Raw genomic sequence first — 22,786 nt, 5'->3', positions numbered from 1 at the left:
CCAGATACTATACCAGACCTTTTACTAACGTGTGCTAAAATTTATTTCAATGCACTTTGCTCAAAGAGGTGGGAAGTTTGTCTTCCATTTCTAGCTATAACTTGAACTCTAAATTTGCCCTTTTCTCCCCTCTGTCTCATGGCAATAGGGACTAACCCAGCACTATCTTTAAGCAGTTTGTGCTGCTACCCACCTGTGGTTTCTAAGCCAACGTCATGTGCTTGCTTGTCAGCCAGAGAAGAGCCAGTTTTTTAAAATTCCTTTTCAGTACTCTTTTTATTTTGTCAAAACTCTGTTACCAATACTCTGTAGTGGCCTGTATGGGAAAAGAATCTAAAAAAGAGTGGATATGTGTATTTGTATAACTGATACACTCTGCTATACACCTGAAACTAACACAACAACTAACACAACATTGTAAATCAATTATACCCCAGTGAATTTTTTTTTTAAGTTAGCAATCCTAGTAGGCACAAAAAAACAGAAACAAAAACAAAAAGCTCTGTTACCAGAAAATGATATGCAGTGGGCAGAATGTCATGCACACTCAAGTTTTTATAGGAAAGTAATACAGAAAATAGAAATGTGAAGGCTTTAGTGCACTGTATTAAACCTTACCTTCCTTATCTATAAAAGTCTTCAGTTCTCTGTGGTCTTTAGGATGAAGTTCTATTACTAAGTGCTAAATGCACTTCAGTAGCCAATGCAGATCAGCAGATATGTTATTACAGTAGTGTATACAGTATTTAAATAATACTCTCATTCCTGTTTAAGGCAGAATCCATTAATCTGCATAGCCTTAAAGAAACCCTTTATTTGCTTTCCATATACATGAGTTCTGGCACAGTGGATGTTATTCTCATGAATAATTAAACAAAAATGCCTTCAGCTACCATGATTTTGAAAGATCTCTATCAGTTTGGTCATTGCCTTTCACCAGCTGGATTGCAGTTCAGGTCCCTCCCTTGGATGAGAATTTAAAAATCTGAATTGTCTACGTGAGTACTTTAGATTGTTTTTAAAAGCTATAATTTACAAACAGTGAAATGCATAGATCTTAAGTATATAGTTTGACCACACCTCTATCAAGATATAGAACATTTCCATCACCCCACCTGCCCCTTCCCAAGCAGCCACTTTCTGGTGATTTCTATCACCATAGATTAATTTTGCTTATATTTATTTTTAAATTTTTGACAGAATAAGTTTATCTCGCAGTCTCCAACCACATTTTAAGAGTGTGGAACTCAGATGTTTTCCTAAAAGATCATTACTACTCTTAAAGATTTAATTATTTCTGAAACTTAAGAGACAAAATGGAAGGAAGAAAAAAGGTCTTCACATTTTAAGCTGGAAATTTGGGGTTTACATTTACTAAATCACTGGGGGCATGACCACTGTCAATGGCAGCAGCCATGTTGAATGTGGTGACTTTAGGACTCTAAGGTGTGAAGGTGAGAAGGAAGTAGTGACATGATGGCTGATGTCTGCTGTGGACATGGAGGAGCTCTGGTGACGGCCCTGCCTTAGTATTTTGATACACTTGTAGTAGGAAGAGTAACTGATGGGGCATTAGGACACTTGGTCCCAGGCTCACTTTGGTCCCAGGCTCACTTTGGCTTTTATTTTATTTTAGTTCCCTTCTGGGCATCATTCTCTACCTTAAAACAAAAGGATTGGACCAGATGTCCTCTCAGTTTCCTTCAAACTTAGTCTAAAATTTTATGAGTGCCATAAATTTGCCTATAAAGAGTGGAAGGGAAAAAAAGACTATTATGTTTCTAAAGGAATAAAAAGGGAAAAAGGGGGAAATGTGAAATACTTATTTCTGTTTTAAACTGAGTTTTCAAAATTATTTCAAACCTGAACATTATCCAGTCAGTTGCTTTGATGTGGCTGGCTTCACAAAATGAACTCCCACGTAATGAAATTCCCTTATACACACACACGAAGTTAATGGTTAAGAACAACATGCAGATCTCTCCTGTATTCATCCTTGGCTTTCTTTTTTTAAAATTGTAAATGGCACTAATTTCATTTTTCTTTTTGAATATTTTTGCCTTTTTTAAATTGAAGTATAGTTGATTTATAGTGTTGTGTTAGTTTCAGGTATACAGCAAAGTGATTCAGTTATACATATGTATATATTCTTTTTCAGATTCTTTTCCATTATAGGTTATTACAAGATATTGAATATAGTTCCCTGTGCTATACAGTAGGACCTTGTTGTTTGTCTGTTTTATATATAGTAGTTTGTATCTGTTAACCCCAAACTAATTTATCCTTCCCCCGCTCCCTTCCCCTTTGGTAACCATAAGATTGTTTTCTATGTCTGTGAGTCTGTTTCTATTTTGTAAATAAGTTCATTTGTATCATTTTTTTAGATTCCACAAATAAGTGATATCATATGGTATTTGTCTTTCTCTGTCTGACTTACTTCACTTAGTATGTGATAATCTCTAGTGCTATTCATGATGCTGCAAATGGCATTATTTCATTCTTTTTTATGGCTGAGCAATATTCCGTTGTATATATATGCCACATCTTCTTTATCCATTCATCTGTTGATGGACACTTACATTGCTTCCATGTCTTGGCTATCATACGTAGCGCTGCTATGAACATTGGGGTGCATGTATCTTTTCAAATTAAAGTTTTCGTCTTTTCTGGATATATCCCCAGGAGTGGAATTGCTGGATCATATGGCAACTCTATTTTTAGTTTTTTAAGGAACCTCCATACTGTTTTCCCACCAACAGTGTAGGAGGGTTCCCTTTTCTCCACACCCTCTCCAGCATTTATTATTTGTAGGCTTTTTGATAATGGCCATTCTGACTAGTGTGAGTTTTGATTTGCATTTCTCTAGTAATTAGCCATGTTGAGCATCTTTTCATGTACCTGTTGGCCATCTGTATGTCTTCCTTGGAGGATTGTCTCTAGATCTGCTCATTTTTTTTGACTGGGTTGTTTGTTTTTTTGTATATGAGCTGTGTGTATATTTTTGAAATTAAGCCCTTGTCGGTCGCATTGTTTGTGAATATTTTCTCCCTGTGTGTAGATTGTCTTTTTGTTTTGTTTATGGTTTCCTTTGCTGTGCAAAGGCTTATAAGTTAGATTGGGTCCCATTTGTTTATTTTTGCTTTTATTTCTATTCCCTTGGGAGACTGACCTAAGAAAACATTGCTACAATTTATGTCAGAGAACGTTTTCCCTATGTTATTTTCTAGGAGCTTTATGGTATCATGTCTTATATTTAAGTCTTTAAGCCATTTTGAGTTTATTTTTGTGTATGGTATGAGGGTGTGTTCTAACTTCATTGATTTACCTGCAGCTGTCCAGCTTTCCCAATACCACTTGCTGTAGAGACTGTCTTTTCTCCATTGTATGTTCTTGCCTCCTTTGTCAAAAATTAATTGACCATAGGTGCCTGCATTTCTTTCTGGGGGCTCTATTCTGTTCCATTGATCCATATGTCTGTTTTTGTGCATCCTTAGCTTTCTTATGATTTTCATCAAAATTTCTTATTTACTTCTTAAAAAAACAACCCAGTTTTAGAAACTATAGTAGCATCAGACTTTAAATTACTTGAGTTGTCTGAACAACCAGGTGACTTTCTGCTTCTCTTTAACTGTATGCACCTGGGCCGGTAAGTCTGCTCTCCATTCAACTGTCTCTGTGCCTCACTTTGTCATCTGTAAAATATAAATAAAGTCACTTTCCTTGTTGTTTCAGAGCAAATGCTGAATACTAGAACATTTCAATGTTTTTTAAATGGAAATTCCATCCAGTATGTACTAGCTAACGTTTATTGAGCACACTTACATGTACCAGACCTTGTCCTAAGTACTAGCATTCATGCTGTATGAGGTGGGTAGTACTGTTATGCACATTTAATGGAGGAGGGAAGTGAGGCTTTGTGAGACAGGAAGTTACTTGCCCAGAGTGTATGCACAATCAGTAAATAACAGAGCTAGGTCTAGCATCCAGGTCTTTCTGATTCCAAAGCACAAGGCCTTAACCACTGGACTGTATGCCACAATTTCTGGCTCACCATGGAAGATGTGTTCATTCAGTCAGGCTAATTAAAGAGTCAGTTAATAGGGCTTCCCTGGTGGTGCAGTGGTTGAGAGTCCGCCTGCCGATGCAGGGGACACGGGTTCGTGCCCTGGTCCAGGAAGAACCCACATGCCGCGGAGCAGCTGGGCCCGTGAGCCACGGCCGCTGAGCCTGCGCGTTCGGAGCCTGTGCTCCATGGCGGGAGAGGCCACAACAGTGAGAGGCCTGCGTACCGCAAAAAAAAAAAAAAAAAAAAAGAATCAGTTAATAAATTACTTTTAAAATAAATTACATTAAGCATCACTCTCTCTAAATAAGAGTGTAAAATTTAAATAGATCCCAACAGATCAAATTAAGTATCTGCTTTAGTAGATTTAACAAAGCCTGATCTAATTGAATAATAATGATAGTATATATTTCAAAATTAAGTGTCATGTATATTAGAATTTTTTTTTTTTTTTTTTTTTTTTTGCGGTACGCGGGCCTCTCACTGTTGCAATCTCTCCCGTTGTGGAGCACAGGCTCCGGACGCGCAGGCTCAGCCGCCATGGCTCACGGGCCCAGCCGCTCTAAGGCATGTGGGATCTTCCTGGACCGGGGCACGAACCCGTGTCCCCTGCATCGGCAGGCAGACTCTCAACCACTGTGCCACCAGGGAAGCCCAAAATAGAATATTTTTAAAATTCAAAATGGATAATTAAAATAAGAGGAACAGTATTATTAAAAAAGTATTATTACAGAATTTTGCAAATGAGATTGACTTAGAAAATTAATCAAATTCATATTTACCAGTTTCCTGTTACAGAAAATCATATATAAAACCATTGTGAGTATATGTAATGTTTTATATCTTAATTTAACTTTTTGAATGAGATAGTAATCAAAAACATCAGGTTGTTTTGAGGAAAAAATGTGTAAATCTGCTTGTTGAGTGTATATTGAAAGTCATGCTTGTTTCATCCAAGCCAATTATTAGACAAAAAACATCTTAGAGGAAAGTTATAAACTCTGTTTTGGAGGCCTGAATCTAATCCTTAGTAATTGGAGTGGATGGTTTCTTCTTCTACAAGGGCATTAAATACTTTTTAGGTGGTTCTGGTGTTTCACATATCATATTTTTCAAGAAATATGGCTTTGCCAGGCATCCTGTGAATAAGAGTCATAAGATTATTCTTGAGTTTAAAAAGATAATGGAACAGAACATAGATCATTGGTTTTCAGCCTCCAGTGGTGGGGGAGGGACTGACTACAAAAAGACTTGAAAGAACTTTTTTGGGTGAGAAGCCGTTCTGTATCTTGATTGTAGTGGTGATGGTGGTGATGGTGGTCGATATTAATTGTATGCGTCTGTCGTAACTCAGACCTGTACACTAAAAAGGGTAAATTTTACTCTGTGTAACTTATATCTTAATAAATATAAGTTTTAAAATGTGAATCATGGCCAAAAGCATCAAAACCTTTGGTTCGCAGTAGCTTCATATATGGCATGTACCTATTCTTGAGTAAAAGTGATTTGGTGAGTCATTGCTTGCTCCTCTTGGCACCTCACCTCTCCAGTGTTTTTAAGACCTTCTCTAAGTGGCACAACCACCGGAATCGAGTTACAGCATTTGTCTAAAATTTCTAACATAAAATTCAGCACCTTTGCTGAATTAAACATCTGGGTCAGGGAGCATCAGTAGTAGCCAAAAATGACATAGTTTATCAAATGAACCGAGATTTCTCAGTTCATTTCATTTCAATAGCTTATTGTTTTACGTTTGTAACCTTGGAAGCAATAAATAGAGTTGGTCATGTTTGGAATGCTATATTACGTTGATTTTAGGTGAGTCTGTCATCCTTGAAGTGTTAGTTACTGAAAGTCTATATTAAGTGCCTAACATGTACTAATTTTCCACTTGTATACCCAGTAGGCATCTGGAAGTTTCTTGGTTCAAGATAGTAGATATTTCCTACTCCTCCCCATCTTGGTAAACTTGCTCAAGTCAAATCCTCAGGATACATCTTTGATTCCTCTCTGCCACTCCTACTTCTCCTGTTCAATAGCAAGGCCTGCCAGCCATGTCTTCTCAATTTACCGTGATTCCTGTCTGTCTCTGTTCATCTTTCTGCCCCACGCCATGCAGCGCCACCCCACCCACACTGCATAGCCTCTTAATTTGTCTGCCTATGGAAGGAAGTTCACGATCCCCCGCAGTTGCTTCACCACTTAGCAACCAATGTGATTTCTTTTATAACGTACATCAGATTCCGTTACTCCACACTTAAAATCATCCAGCGGTTTTCTGTGCTCTTAGAACAAAGTCCAAATTTCTCAGTGTAGCCTATACGCTCTAGCCCAGCCTGCTTCTCTGACCTCTTCTCCTCCTCTCTTCCCCTAGTTTACTGTGTGCCAGCCAGACCTGCCTGTTTGTTTTTTTTGTTTTTTTCCAACAAACCCAGCTGATTCCTGTCTCAGAGCCTTTGTACTTGCCATTCCCTGTGCATGGGGCTCTTCACCCCTGCTGTAAACGTGACTGGTTCCTTTTTGTTCTCTGAGCTCAAATGTTACCTCCTCACAAAGGCCTATCGTGATACTAGCCCTTCCTCCAGCTCATGTCCTCATCCCTCTGTCAGACTGCCCTGCTTTATTTTCTTCATAGTACTAATCCCGATAAAAAGCTATCTTTTTTATGTATGTTTGTCATTCCATAAGAAAGTGCAACTGCCTTGTTCATTATACTGATGCAACAGTGCCTGGCGCTTGGTAGCCTCACAGTATGTATCTTTGATGAATGGTCCAGTCACTGTGCATGGGTGAGCTGTGGGCCCTTCCCTCAAAGAGCTTACACTCTAGTGGGGGAGACAAATGGGAAAGTAATTATAATGTAGTGTGCCAAGTGCATTATGGTGGTAAGTGAAAATTGCTGTGGGACTATCACAAGAAGAACTCAGTGGTTCATTCATTCACAGATACTTGTCAAGGACCCTACTCTGTGACCGGATTTATACTGTGTGTGAGAAGCATAAAAGTAAGCACAGTGGACAGCAGTCTTGCCCACAGCTGGCTGGTTGCAGTGTGATAGGTCCTCTGTGGGGAGCTGGACAAGGCTTGAGAGTGGAGATGACATTTAAGCAAAGGTGGATAAGAGTTAATCAGTCAGAGAATAGGAAAAGGTCATTTTAAGAAGAGTGAAAGATTAATAAGTCAGTTGAATGAGTGTCACATAATGTATATAAGGTTGAAATCTTTAGACTGAATTTTTATTAATTAGCATTTTAAATATAATATTTTCTTGCTATTAGAAATTAATGGGATCTGGAACTTAAGACCTGAATGCAGTAGCAAGGTAGTCATTTTTATTTGTTTTTTTTTTTTTTTAACCGGTACGCGGAGCCTCTCACTGTTGTGGCCTCTCCCGTTAAGGAGCGCCGGCTCCAGACGCGCAGGCTCAGCAGCCGTGGCTCACGGGCCCAGCCGCTCCGCGGCATGCGGCATCCTCCCGGACCAGGGCACGAACCCGCGTCCCCTGCATCGGCAGGCGGACTCTCAACCACTGCGCCACCAGGGAAGCCCGGTAGTCATTTTTATAAGGTTAAATATTATGGATACTGTTAAGATGGCGTTTTGGGCTTTTCCTCTATAAACCCCATGAACAGACTTCTTTTCATTTAAATCCAATAGAAGTTAAAGGAAATGGACACTTAAATGTTTTACTGATTTATCGTTTTCATTCATGTGACCAGAACACCTAAAAGTTGTATTTTTAAAAATTTTTAGAAAAATAACATTTATTGAACTCTCCCTATGTGTCAGGCACTATTCTAAGTACTTTGCATGTATTAACTCATTTAATTCTCCTAACAGTTCTCTGACACAATACTCTTTACCACCATTCTATAGATGAGGAACTCAGAATCCAGAGAGGTCTAAGTAACCAAGGTCACAGAGCTAGTCAGAGTAGCATAATTCTAGTTCTCTTTAGAAATGTATCAGATTTTCCAGAATTAGATAACTCACTCAAAACTTAACTAGTAGTTTTGTTTTGTTTTTTTAATGTCTGTATTGCAGCAGGCACTGAAAGGGATGAATAAAATATAGCTGTGTCCTCAAGAAGCTTATATTTAGTTAGCTTCAAGAAAAGTGGACTAAAGAAACAACAGGTAGCAGGTAGGCATGAAATAGAGAGTAATTCTGTTGGTGGAAAAAAAACTATTTAAATCAGAAATAGTTTTTCCATCTCTTCAGCCTACAGCTTATTTTGGTGCTTGAGATTCTTTTAAAAAGCATTTAGAGGGGCTTCCCTGGTGGCGCAGTGGTTGAGAGTCCGCCTGCCGATGCAGGGGACACGGGTTCGAGCCCTAGTCCGGGAAGATCCCACATGCCGCAGAGCAACTAAGCCCGTGTGCCACAACTACTGAGCCTGTGCTCTAGAGCCCACGAGCCACAACTGCTGAGCCTGTGTGCCACAACTACTGAAGCCCATGCGCCTAGAGCCCGTGCTCTGCAACAAGAGAAGCCACTGCAATGAGAAGCCCGTGCACCACAACGAAGACCCAACACAGCCAAAAATAAATAAATAAAATAAAAGCATTTGAACACAATTTTTTCAGCATTTTTTATTTTGAAATAATTATAGATTCCAAGGAGTTGAAGAAATAGTACACAACGTTCCATGTACCCTTCACCCAGCTTCCACTAGTGGTGGTCTTATATAACCATAGTGCAATATCAAAATCAGAAAATTGATATCAGTACAATTCTGTCAACTAGACTACAAACCTTATTCAGTTTTCACTGTATTTCATATGTGTTCACGTGTGGTTGTGTTTGTGTATAGTTCTATGCTGTTTTATCCATGTATCAAGATACATAACTGTTCCATCACTGCAAAGGAACTCCCCTGTGCTATCCCCAGTCCCTGTTCCATGGTAGCCACTAATCTGTTTTCCATCACTATAGTTTGTCATTTCAAGAATGTTCTATAAATGGAATCACACACTATGGAACTTTTTGAGATTGACTTTTTTTCACTGAGCATAATGCCCTTGAGATCCATTCGGTTTTTACATGTATCAATAATTCCTTTTTATTGCTAAATAGGATTTCATTGTATGGATGTATTACAGTTTGTTTAACCATTCATACATTGAGGGACATTTGAATTGTTTTCACTTTTTTGCTGCTATGAATAAAACTACTGTGAACATACATGTACGGGTTTTTGTATAGACATAAGTTTTTATTTATCTGGGTAAATGCCCAAGAATTAGATTGCTGGGTCTGAGAAAGTTCAAGTTTACTTTTATAAGAAACTGCCAAACTATGTTCCATAGTGGCTATACCATTTTTACATCTCACCAGCAATGTCTGGGAGATCTAGTTTCTCTGCATTCTCTCTAGCATTTGGTATTATCAGTGTTTTTTACATGTGTAGGGATACACCATTGTGTTTTTAATTTGTATTTCCCTAACGGCTAATGAGGTTGAACATCTTGTCATGTACTTATTTGTCGTTAATATCTCTTCTTCACTGAAATGTCTGTTCATGTCTTTTGCCCATTTTCTAATTGGTTTGTTTTACTTTTGAGTTTTGAGAGTTCTTTGTATATTTTAGATGTAAGACTTTTGTCTAATATGTGGTTTAAAAATATTTTCTCTCAGTTCATGGCTTGTCTTTTCATCTTCCTAACGGCGTTTTTCACAAAACAAAGATTTTTACTTTTGATGAGGTCTAATTATCAAATTTTCTTTCATGAATCGTACTTTTGTTGTCACATCTAACAACTCTTCATCTAGTCCTAGATCCCAAAGATTTCCTCATGTTTTCTCATAATAGTTTTATAGTTTTATGTTTTACATTTAAATGTATGAGTCATTTTGAATCAATTTTTATATCAGGTGTGAGGTTTAGATGAAGGCTCATTTTGCCTATGGATGCCCAGCATAGTGTGCTAAAAACAAATAAACAAACCTTTCCTTCCTCCACTGAATTGCTTTTCCCCTTCGTTAAAAATCAGTTGGAATTCTTTTTTTTAAAAAAAAGAAGTTATTAGTTGGGTGTATTTATCTATTCCTGGAACCTCTGTTGCATTCATCTCTGAGTCTTTTCCTCTGCTAATAGCACATTGCTGTGTTTGCTATAGCTGTATATAGTAAATCTTAACTTCTGGTAGAGTGATTTCTCCCACTTTGTTTTTCTTTTTCAAAATTGCCTTAGATATTCTAGTTCCTTTGCCTTTCCATAAAAAGTGTAGAATAAGTTTGTCTATGTATACAACAGAATTCTGCTGGGATTTTGATAAGACTTGCATTATATGTATAAATCAGTTTTGGGGAAATTGACATCTTTACTATATTGAGTCTTCCAATCAATGGACATGGTATGCTTCTCCATTTATTTAGATCTCCTTTTATTTTGTTTATCCAAGTTTTGTAATTTTCAGCATCAAGATCATGTACATGTTTTTTAAATTAATATCTTGGTAGTTTACTTTTTTGGAATAACTGTAAGTTATAAATGGTATTGCGTTTTTAATTTTGGTTTCTACATGTTTGTTGCTAACATATCAAAATACTATTGAGCTTTGTTTATCTCATATCCTGAGATCTTGCTTTTTTAAATAGATTTTCTAGACAATCATATGTCCTGCAAATAGAAAAAATTTTATTTCTTCTCTTCCAACCAGTATATAATTTGTTTCCTTTTCTTACCTTATTGCACTGGCTAGGACTTCTAGTGTTATGTTTAATATGAATGATGAGAGCAGACAATTTGTCTCTTTTCCAATTTTAGGGAAAAAGCTTTCATTCTTTTACCACTAAGTATGATGTCAACTGTAGGTTTTTTATAGATGCTCTTTGTCAAATTGAAGAACTTTCCCTTCTCTATTAGTCAGGGTTCTCCAGAAAAACTGAACCAAAATCAATGGGATAGGATTTTACTCAGCCTTTTCTATTCAAGTGTTCGGTTGATTGGATGAGGACCGTCCACATTAGGGAGGACAATGTGCTTTACTCAGTCTACTGATTCAAATGTTAATCTTACCCCAAAATACCCTCACAGACATATGTTTCACCAAATGTCTGGGCACCCATGGTCCAGTCAAGTTGACACATAAAATTAACCATTACAACCTCTATTCCTAATTTACTGAGAATGTTTTTATTAATGACAATAGAAAAATTAATGTATTAATGACAAAATGAACTTTGTTATAAGTTTTTTTTGCATTGATTGATACAATCATAATTTTTTGTTAGCTATTGATACAGTACATTACATTGAGTGATTTTCAAATATTGAAACAGGCTTGCATTCCCTGAATAAATCCCACTTGATCATGTTGTTTAAACATTTTTATATGGATTTCATTTGCTAATAATTTGTGCAAATTTTTATGATGATATTCATGAGGGATATTTGTCTTTGGCTTTTTGTTTTGTACTATTTTTGTCTGATTTTGGTATTGAAATTAAACTGGCCTTATAAAATGACTCACCCTCTTTGTTTTCTGGAAGAGACTGTTTAGAATTTATTTTAATGCTTTTTTAAATGTTCGGTCAAATTCTCCAGTGAAACCATCTAGTCCTGGAGATTTCTTTTTCAGAAGTGTTTAGCTACAGATTATATTTCTTTAATAGACATAGGATTATTCAGATTCTCTGTCTCATATTGGGTGAATTTTAGTAGTTTGTGGTTTTCAAGGAATTATTCCATTTCATCTAAATTGTCAAGTTTATGTGCACAGAATTGTAATGTTCCCAATTGTCCTCTTTTACAGCTTTAGGATCTGTGGTTATAGCCTTGGTTTCATTCTTGATATTGGCAAGTTCTGTTTTCTCTCTTTTTATATTTGTCAGTCTTGCTAGAGACTTACCAATTTTATTGATGTTTTCAAACAGTCAGCTTTTTGTTTCATTTATTTTCTCTTATCTTTACTATTTCCTTTCTTGTGGTTGCTTTGGGTTCATTTTGCCCTTCTTTTTCTAGTTTCTTAAGGTAGGGGCTTAGATTATTGATTGAAGACCTTTCCTCTTTTCTAATGTAAGCATTTAATATTATAAATTTCTGTTTCATCACTGCTATAGCATCACCCTACAAATGTAGGTATGTTATATTTTCATTTGGTTCTAAGTGTTTTTTATATCCTTTGATACTTCTTCTTTGACCCATGGATTATTTAGAGTGCTTTAATTTCTAAGTATTTGGAGATTTTTTTCCTATTATCTTTTTGTTATTGATTTCTAGTTTGATTCCATTATGGTCAGAGAACATACTCTTTTCTTTATATATGTTAAGGTAAAGTTTTTTGTTTGTTTGTTTGTTTTTTGTGGTATGCGGGCCTCTCACTGTTGTGGCCTCTCCCGTTGCGAGCACAGGCTCCGGACGTGAACGCTCAGCGGCCATGGCTCACGGGCCCAGCCGCTCCGCGGCATGTGGGATCCTCCCGGACCGGGGCACAAACCCGTGTCCCCTGCATCGGCAGGCGGACTCTCAGCCACTGCGCTACCAGGGAAGCCCTGTTAAGATAATGTTTTATGATCCAGGATACAGTCTGTCTTGGTGAATATATTGTCCATGGGTGCTTAAAAAGAACGTGTATTCTGCTGTGTGGTGTGTTCTGTAATTGCCCATTAGATCCTGTTGCTGAATGATGTTACTGAGCCCTTCTATATCTTTGCTGATTTTCCATCTAATAGGTCTACAGATAACTGTGAGAGACATGGAACATTTCGTTAGCCCTTCTAAAACCATGTCTAAATGGTCTCATTGATCTTGGCCCTTCATAATTCGTTCTGTGCCCTTTTCCCCCTAGTGTAATGTACGTATTGATCCCACAGTCGTATGAATTTTAAGTAGTCCTTGTAGTTCACTGTTTTGTCTCTCAAAACCCAAATATTTCTTCTCTATTGTGTCTTTTTAGCTTCTCCTAAAAGTAGGAGTCTTTGAATCATTCTTTGAATAAGTGGGCTGATCTCATACTCTCTTGAAAATATATTCCTGAGAAGAAATTTGTTTGTTTCAAGGTGAGGAAGAGAACGTTGAATTTGTTAGGTTGCTGATCATTAAACTAAAGTAAGAGGAATGCTTATGCTGAGGGGGAAAGATCTGTAAAGTTCTTGAGGGTAAAGGCCATGTATTTGTGTGTTTCCCATGGTCCCTTCCTAGAAAAGCGCCTTCCACATATTTGTGGAATGACTTAAAAATAAATGAATGAATACTGAATGATGTGAGTCATCCCCAAAACAAAGACACCCGCTCCCTAAACTGGTATTCTTCTCAGGCTTTATTAAGAGTCTGAAAAACCAGAAGCGTTTCCCAAGTCTGAAGAGTTTGATTACTGGCTTCCTTCCAACCTGGCTGTTGTTAAATGAAATACCCAAAGAAAGAACTCTGCGTGTAAATATGAAACCTAATTTAATTTTTAATCAAGTAAAAAAATAAATTTCAGATTCTACATGTATAACAAACTGGAAAGAAATGGACCATTTCATCCTAATACTCTGCCTTTTTGCCTGAAGCTGAAGCTGATTTAATTCACTATGACAAATTTAGATGTATTTATTACATGTACACTCGTGCTTTGTATGAAAGAAAGCCACTATTTTACTTAGTCATTTTTTTCCATGTTCTGTATCCAGTTTGAGCTGTGAAATGCCTAAGTTCATAGCAGTAGCAAGTTGATGACATGGAAAATGGGTTGTTGTCCATAAATGGGATACTATGATTTTTTCTTTTAATTAGGTATTTTCTGTGGTGAGCCACAACTGGATGGAACTGGGATTACCACTGTTTGCATAGTATATAAAATTTTTATTGCCCTGTTGATTGACATGTGTTTCAAACATTAAGAAGAGTCAATTAACTTCTTGTTGATATGCGAGAACCCTTACAGGAACTTTGTTTTTCCCCTTAATTGCTGTTGGTTTGATTCTCTTTATGTAATGACCTTCATCTGGTATTATATTTTTTGGTGATCAAAACCTTTATAGCATGTTCAAAGGAAACTTAGCTAGACAAAGAAAAGGTCAGCCGGCCCAAGATGCCTATCTATAAATGGAGTTAAGTGAGAATAAGATTTTTCAAGCCAAGTCAAATAAGAAACAGTTAGATCGCAATCATCTACTGCTTCTTGTTTTCCAAGATTAATGAAATCATACTTGGGAGCCATTTGTTTAAGCTTGTTCAGTTCCTGTTCCTCTGTTGACCAGTCCTCTGTAACACATTAAAATAATACCAAGTGTTACTTTTTCCCAGTTTGTATTTCCCCTCCTTACATGTACTGTAAATTTAGCAGCTTTCATAAAGATACAGAAGAACCAGCTCTGTATTGTACGTTCATTTAGCGAGTCTGACGAAGGTCAGAGTCCACCGTGAGGAGTGATTTTATGTGAAAATCCTCCCACATATCTGGTTTCTTATGACTGACAAACTGCATTTCCCAGCTGCATGGTGAAATTACCAGCTGTGCCACTGATACATTGGCTGGGTGACAACCTGTAGCTACTTCCATCCACAAATGAGGTATTTAATTTAAATGTTATGGTTTCTGTTTCACATTTTGAATGACCTTAGAACAAAATCTGTGTCAAAATTAGGCTGTATAGGATCAGTTAGAGATGGCTTTGAATTATTTTTCTTTTTCTCCACTTTGGGGGAACTCTCTGAAGCTTGAAAATGATTTTTCTTTCTTTTCCGAGTTGATCCTTTTTCCACTTGGCAAACATTACGTTTTTCCTCTCCGCAGAAGCCAGTGTGGCTTTGCCTACCGTTTTTCTCTTGTTTCGCTTTGCCTGCATCACTCTCTGAGTTGTCACTGTTTCAGCCCATTACAGGCACATATGAGATCTGGGCCTGGTGGGGCCTCTTCCTTTCAAGGTGAAAGCTAGTGTGTTTTCCTAAGAATAACAATGTGGCTACAGTGAAAACAGAAATAAAAGTTGAAGGTAAAGAAATTCAGTTGTGAAAGGATAAGAATAAGGGAAGCAAGCATGATGGAAACAAAGCTGTTTTCCAAGAAAGGACTGATACGTAATCAGAGACAATGAACTCAGAGAGACCTGGCCTTGTACAAAAAGATGATGGAGGCACTAGTGGCTAAGTGAGAACAGAGGGTGGGATCAAGAGAAAGAAAATCTTTGAAATGATCTTCAATTTTAATAATGATTCCTAGAAGCAGCCGGTTTCACAGCCTTACGGTGCCTATTTTAAAGTTTCATGTGAATCAGCATAGCTCTATTTTTATAGTATCTGAAAATCACTAAAGTGCTGTTTTTGTTTAGAATTTTAAAAATCTCCCTTTGGTCCGAAGGAAAAAAGAAAAGAAAGGAGCACAATCAGAGCACAAATAATTGAGTATGGAATGTGAGAGCTTAGGAAGGGCTGCTGCAGTCCGAGTCAAGTGGAGTCATTAAAGATTTGGAGATGTCTGGAACTCGAGTTGGTGTGGAAGAAGTAGCTTGGGGAGTTTTTTGTTTGCTTACTATTTTTATTTAAAATTAACATGTCAAGATTATGTTAATTTTACAAATAGATTGATAATTTTTTTTTTTTTTTTTTTTTTTTTTTTTGCGATACGCGGGCCTGTCACTGTTGTGGCCTCTCCCGTTGTGGAGCACAGGCTCCGGACGCGCAGGCCCAGCGGCCATGGCTCACGGGCCCAGCCGCTCCGCGGCACGTGGGATCCCCCCGGACCGGGGCACGAACCCGCGTCCCCTGCAACGGCAGGCGGGCTCCCAACCACTGCGCCACCAGGGAAGCCCTAGATTGATAATTTTTAAACCTAGTCTCTGAAGTATTTTATAAAGTCTAGGAAGTGTAAGACACATCCTAGACAAATCTAAGACACTACTAGATTTCAAATACGAAGATAAACTCATCAGGGCCTTCAATAATTAAATAATCATTAAATGATTAATAATTATTAAATAATTTACATAAGCAAAATAATTAGACTGAGGCATCAGACATTTTAAAAGCAATCTAAAAAAGCAGAGGAACAATATGTTTTTCAAAACTCAATGAGAGAAAGTGTAAACCAGTGATTTTATATTCAGCTAAAGTGTCCTTCAAAGACCAAGGCACTGAAAAAACAATATTCAACACATAAAAACTTAAGGAATTCTGCATTCATCAGCCTTTCCTAAGGAAACTACTAATGAATGACATCAACCAACCAAAAGATGATTGGGAAGACTTCAGCAAAAAGACAGATGGTCAACATTTTAAATTCTATAAATGTACACGTAAGAATAAAACAGAGGTGGAATGAAGGTGATACGCTAATGCACAAAGGTTATGTATTGTGATAAATTTGAAATAATGCAACTGAAATATGAGAGAGAAAGAAAAGGAAAGAGAGAAATGAAAAAGCTTATTGTTGTACGGGCAATAGATGGACATTAAAAGATACTGAAAATAACTGATAAACCTGACAGTAAAGAATAAAATAATAAATCAGAAGCCTAAGCCAGATTTAAAAAACAATATAAAGAAAGAAAATTGCAAAGAAATATAACTCATAAATGTCAATTCAAAATCACTAAGTAAAATATTTGCATACAGAATCTAACACCACATTAAAGAAAATAATACACCATAATCAAGTGGAGTTTATTGCAGGAATATGAGGTTGTTTTAATGTTAGTTAATCCATTCACATCATATGCCATATTAATAAGTGTAGGAAAAAAAGGTCATATAGCTATATTAACAGATACTTAACAAGTCTGACAAAATTCAGCACCCATTATGAGCAAAATATTCAAGAAAATTGGACATGAGAAATACTTAGCGTGATAATATATAATATTTTATATATGTGTATATATAAGAGGAAATGCAGGCAGTTTCTTATTTAATTGGAAAACACTAGAGGCATTTGCTTGGGGAGTTTTTGAAATTTGAATGCAGACTGTGAACTCCTTGAGGAAAGGTAAGATGTGTTACTCATCTTGGCAATCCTAGCACTTATTAAAGTGCTCGGGGGCATGTAGGATTTCAATAAATATTGAAGGAGAGAAGTTGGGTAGGAGGACTATAGGAAGCAAAGAGAGAAGCTATTAAAACTTAGTGATGACTGCTTAGCACTTTTAAGGGGGTGGAAAAAATAGAATAGGGGAAAAAGCATTGCATAACTGCTCCTTGGCTAACCTTTGCACCGACTGAATTAATCCCTGGAATTCATCTAAGGATTTTCTTGATAGCACGTTTCTGAAGTGTTAAATATTGTCTTTGTCGAAGCAATCAAAAGGAAATGGCAAAAATTTCTCTTTCATCTCAAGCAGAATACAGTTGCTTTACTTTTTTTATTGAGATGAAATTCACATAACATAAAATTAACCATTTTAAAGCGTACAGTTCAGTAGCATGTAGTACATTCACGGTGTTGGACACCACCTGTATTAGATTCCAAAACATTTTCATCAATAGTTGCTTTACTTTAATGCCTGAGTATCATGAAACCACTTAGAGTTTTTTACTTTATTTTATTTATTTATTCTTTTGGGGGGTACGCAGGCCTTTCACTGTTGTGGCCTCTCCCGTTGCGGAGCACAGGCTCCAGGCGCGCAGGCTCAGTGGCCATGGCTCACGGGCCCAGCCGCTCCATGGCATGTGGGATCTTTCCGGACCAGGGCACGAACCCGTGTCCCCTGCATCAGCAGGCGGACTCTCAACCACTGCGCCACCAGGGAATCCCCTTTTTACTTTATTTTAAAAAGAAGACTGAAACCTAGTCAGTGTTTTCTAACAGCCTCTGGAGACTAAATGCCATCTTCTTCATAGTCTGTCTTTTAAATTTCTCATTTCCCTCCCCACGAGTCATTGGGTAAAACTTACCTTTTTAGGCTGGCATTTCCTCTTTGGTAGTTTGTATTTTGGTGATTTCTTTTTCTCCTGGCCTCCTGGTATAATTCTTACTTTTTGTAGCGTGAATACAGCGAAGCCTCCTGGTCAAGGATTTCTTTTTCTAGTGCTAAACATATTGGAAATTCAATCAGCTCCAGAAAGCTTATCACTTCTCTACATGGAGCATGAGATTTGAGATTCCACTTACACCAGGACAGCATTCTATAGGAGATGTAAGTCAGGTGCTTCTCATCTTCCATGGATCCTTGCCACAGGATAAAAAGGGCAAACTCTGATTTTCTCTAAGACACATGGACAAATAATTATAAAAATATTCAAAAGGACCTTATAATCAGGGATGAGGAAACTGTGATTACTCTAGATTTACTAAAGGAAGGAATAAACACCTTACAAATTTCAAACATTGTTGCAGCTTACAGAAAAAGAGATTTTAGCATTATTGTTTAGAGGGATGAAAATGGTCCAATTAGAAACAGGTTAGAGAGCTTGAGAGCTCTCTTAAAAATAGCAAAACATTCCCTGCTGATAAGACCTTTGAATTACAGAAAGAACATGTCATGACTGATCATGCCTCTTAAGAAATGTGAACAGCAGATTCATAAGTTTCGTATGTATATGATGTCAAAATCTCCATATTCTGCCGTAAAGAATGAAATCTGCAGTGGGATCAGCTGTAGAATTGCAAAGGGCAGCAAATTCCATTTGTTAGCAGAATACCGTCTTGCATTCTTGGTCTTCCTGGAATCATACTTAAGCCATTTATACATATCTTTGACAAAGCAGTTTTTAAAAAATGTTTATAGCTGACAGTTTGTGAAAACAGGTTTGCGCTTATGGCCTAAATAATTACTTTTCTCTCAAGACAGGTGTGTCATGCTCAAATCAGTTGTGTCCACATCTTCAAAGCTCCAGATGCTATTTTTCAAAAGATTTGCTTACACAATACAGTATTTTGTAGATAAGTCTCATTAGTGGAGGCAGTGCCCACAGCTCAGGGGACTTAGTCTGTTGCTGTTTTATTATTCCCAAGCCAACTTTCCTGTTTCAGCTTTTCAAGGAGCCATGATTCACCTCTGTGAAGTCACACAGGGAGAAAAAAAATCCCTCCCTGCTCAATACGAAGGGAGAAGAGAATTGGGGTGGGGTCGAGGCTGGGAGTGGGTGGGAGTATGGATTTCCCTCCCTCTGTGGGAACTAGGTGAGGCTTGTGTGTGGCGCAAACTTCCAGTCTTCAGGTCACGAAGAAGAGTTCCTCATTTTTGTTACATAGGTTTCATCAAGAATTCATTCTGAGTATTTGCTTTACATTTTTTTTCTGAAAGTTTCCACATTATTGTTTTCTCTGGCTTGCATCCACTATACCTTGATTGTGGTAGAGGAGGAAATATGCCATACTGGGAATCAGGATGTTTTTGGTTTTACTCTCAGCTTTGTGAATAATTAGGCATGTGACTCGAAGCTAATCACTTAGCCTGTCTGAGCTTAGCCTCTCCTCCAATCAAACGGGAATAATAGGAAGGCACAGTAGGCAGAGCACAGATGTCAGATCCACTTGCTTTTGAACAGGCCACTCCCTCTGCCGGGAAGGTGATTGATTCCCTACCATTCAAAACCACTAACTCCTGCTCACCTGGTGTCTGAATGACTGGCGCTGGTTGGAGCTCCTGCACCTCATAATATCTTAGATATAGTGGATGCCCAAAACACATTTTTTAAATTATGATGATGACTTAGCTCTGAGAGTATTTCTGGGGTTCCTCATAGTTTATTTAAGGAACACCTGTCACCCATACACACGCATTCGAAAGCTTGGCTATCCTTCTACTGTCCCGCCCTATACGGCAGCGTTCTCTCTTCTGTCTCTTTTCGTACTTTGACCTTTCTTTCTCTTTCTTCCTCTTTCTCACACACACCTCTGCCCTCCCATTGGGATTCATGTTGATGGCCCCAGGGTTTGGCCCATTATCTTCCACTTTTCTCCAGCTGCCTTGATCAACTTCTGCAGAAATTCTTCTTCCCTTAGGTCTCTTAGGAGATAGAACTTTTTTTTTTTTTTTTTTGGCTGTGCTATGCAGCATGTGGGATCTTAGTTCCCTGACCAGGGATCGAACCCGTGCCCCCTGCATTGGAGTCCTAACCACTGGACCACCAGGGAAGTCCCGGATAGAACTAAATTTTAAGTTTTCATAAGTCTCCCAGTTTTTGTCCCTGAATTAGCACACTGACCTTTGTTTTAAGGGCTCTCTTACTACTGACTATAGGAAACAGATGGGTATTGACAAAAGTAGTAAGCATTATCAGAGTTAGATGTGTAAGAGCTTATGCATTACTGATAGACTTTATTCAAATAAAATGGCTAAGGTCTTTCTCAATGCCTTTTCTTTGTCTACTTCAGTGAGCCCTTTTTAAAATATTTAAGACTAGGCCTCCTGCGTTCTCTTTTTTTATCAGCTAATTCTGAAGCAAATTGATGACCTTGGATCACAAGTAGATACAAACATGTTTTGTCTTATTCACATAGCTGGTCGGCATTGGTACCACATGGTTTTTTCAGGTATTTCATGTTGCACAAAAATCCATATTTCTGGCTCTTTTTGAAAAATTGGAAGGGCAGGTATCACCTAGAGCTGAGTCGTGACTGCTCTGTCTGGGGTACATGCTCTCTCACCTCTGGTTGTTTCATTTATATAGGTTCCCTGAGCGGATTATGTTTGTGTTCAGCTTTCATGCCTTTCCCAGCAACAAAAATGGGTGGTAGCCTTGCGAAAGGGTGGTTTGTAGGCCTCATCCACGTGGGGGGCTAAATGCAGGCTATGCACATGAAGGCGGTGGGCTCACTGTTCACAGTGGCAAGACAAACCTGCCGCCCCTGAACCCTTACTCCTTAAAGTCCTGGAGCTGCCAGTGCTCTTGTGGCAGAGCTATTTATTAGATTATTTGTATCCCGGTGGATTTCTGTATACAGCGATCAATGTGGGTCTCATATTCCCCCTCCTCTTTTTATTAGAACAGTCATATTAAGTCACTCCCTGGTGGGGAATCCACTTGTACTCTTAGAATCATAAACTTACACAGATAATACCTTAGCCATCATTTAATCCCACATCCTCTTTATGAAGTTTAGATAATAAAGCCAAGAGGGGGCATGCCTTGTCTGGAGTCTTAGAACTAACAGCAAAGCATGGATGAAAAACCCAGTTCTTCTCACTCCCAGCTCCAGGCTCAGCTCTAGACCACACTACAAATGAAACATAGATTTCTTTCCTCTCTAAGAGCAACCAAGTGTGTACTCTCTACATGAAACAAAGTAAACGGGCTTGGGCAGCATGTATAGTAAGGTTCAGAATCTAGGTCTGCCATTCTAATATTTGGGCAAGCTTAAGTGACCTATTTGATCTCCATAAACTTCCTTTTCCTCATCTGGAGAACAGAGACCATGAAACCTACTTCATAGTCTTAGGTGAATATAACTAGTATGTACACAAGGGGCCTTCATGGTAGGTTCCTAGTTCCTTCTCACCCCTTTATCACCAGGTTCAATATTCTCTTCCAAAAATTGAGAGGCTAACAAGGAGTTAATAAATATTTTTAAACTTAAGCCAAGGAATGTCTGCACAGTGCCCAGTTTGGATGACGTGGTATGTCTAACTGTTTTCATGTTGATTTTCATGCCACAGTGAGCCCCTTCAGGCATGAAAACAACCAAGGATTATTTGCTTCTCTGTCCTTTCCTTCTCGGCCCTCTTGTGTTTTCGTCACATACTCCAGCCTTTCTAAAAGCAGTCTGTCAGGTTCTCTCTCCTGCTGGGCCACCGTTCAATGACATCCTTCTGAATCTGCCCCCTCTCAAGGAGGAGCTTGTGGGCATGGGCCTGCTTCTCAGTTACACAATTCATATCCTCAATTTCTGGAAGCTTCTTCTGAGCTGCGTCTTGGACTATCAGTCCATCCAGATCTTTCCCACCTGTGAACTCCTCAGACTTAACATTTCACTGTCACTGGTCATCTCACTTCCATTCATTTTCTCCTTCCCCAACTTACATTATGAGCACCTTAAGGGCCAAAACCAGTCTTCTGGCTGTATTATTATCCGCCAGGGAGCTTAGCAGTGTGTGGGTGCTTAGGGAGGTCTTTGATTAGTAACTGAATTGTAAGGAACTGGAAGACACCATGACAAGTGTTAGCAGCTCCTGACCCCAGCTGACCCCAGAGTGCTGCACTGTCTTCCTTCTCTGCCAGTTAAATATCTCCTCCTCAGCCTCCACCCTCTTTTCCTTCTTAGGTCCCACTCAGAGGTGAATGACATTCACGGGACCCTTGAACTGCCTCCTGGATCACCTTTATTCCTGTGCCTCTCTCCCTCCCCACTAGCCAGGTGTGCCCCTTCCTCTTAGTTATCAAAGAGCATGGGGGGCTTCCGTGGTGGTGCACTGGTTGAGAGTCTGCCTGCCGATGCAGGGGACACGGGTTCGTGCCCCGGCCCGGGAGGATCCCACGTGCTGCGGAGCGGCTGGGCCCGTGAGCCATGGCCGCTGAGCCTGCGCATCCGGAGCCTGTGCTCCGCAACGGGAGAGGCCACAACAGTGAGAGGTCCGCGTACCGCAAAAAAAAAAAAAAAAAAAAAAAAAAATAGCATGGGAACTTGGACCTCCCCTCTTCTAAGAGTGCCGTGGCAAGTCTAAAACTGTGCAAAGCTCTCTTCATATTGAAAAGGATTGGGAAGCATAACTAAGCCTGAGGAACTCAGGTCTTCCTCTGCTGTCATTCCGCCAAAATACCCACTTGATTCTTAAGGAAAATGTTATTCGTTGAATTACTTTTTATTTTTTAAGAGGACCTGAAACTATCAATGCAGAATTGCTTTCTGATGCCACTTC

At 38.6% G+C, this 22,786-nt stretch overlaps 1 protein-coding gene across 2 annotated transcripts in view; it reads left to right on the top strand.

The window, feature by feature from the left end:
* Positions 1–22,786, top strand: part of ALG14 (ALG14 UDP-N-acetylglucosaminyltransferase subunit) — a 104,405-nt gene that overhangs the window by 41,346 nt on the left and 40,273 nt on the right. The gene's annotated exons all lie outside the window — the stretch shown is intronic.

Source organism: Phocoena phocoena, chromosome 1 (assembly GCF_963924675.1).
Source record: "Phocoena phocoena chromosome 1, mPhoPho1.1, whole genome shotgun sequence".
NCBI classification, from domain to species: Eukaryota; Metazoa; Chordata; class Mammalia; order Artiodactyla; family Phocoenidae; genus Phocoena; species Phocoena phocoena.
The sequence above is the reverse complement of the archived record's forward strand: the minus strand, read 5'-3'. Positions and strand labels throughout refer to the sequence as shown.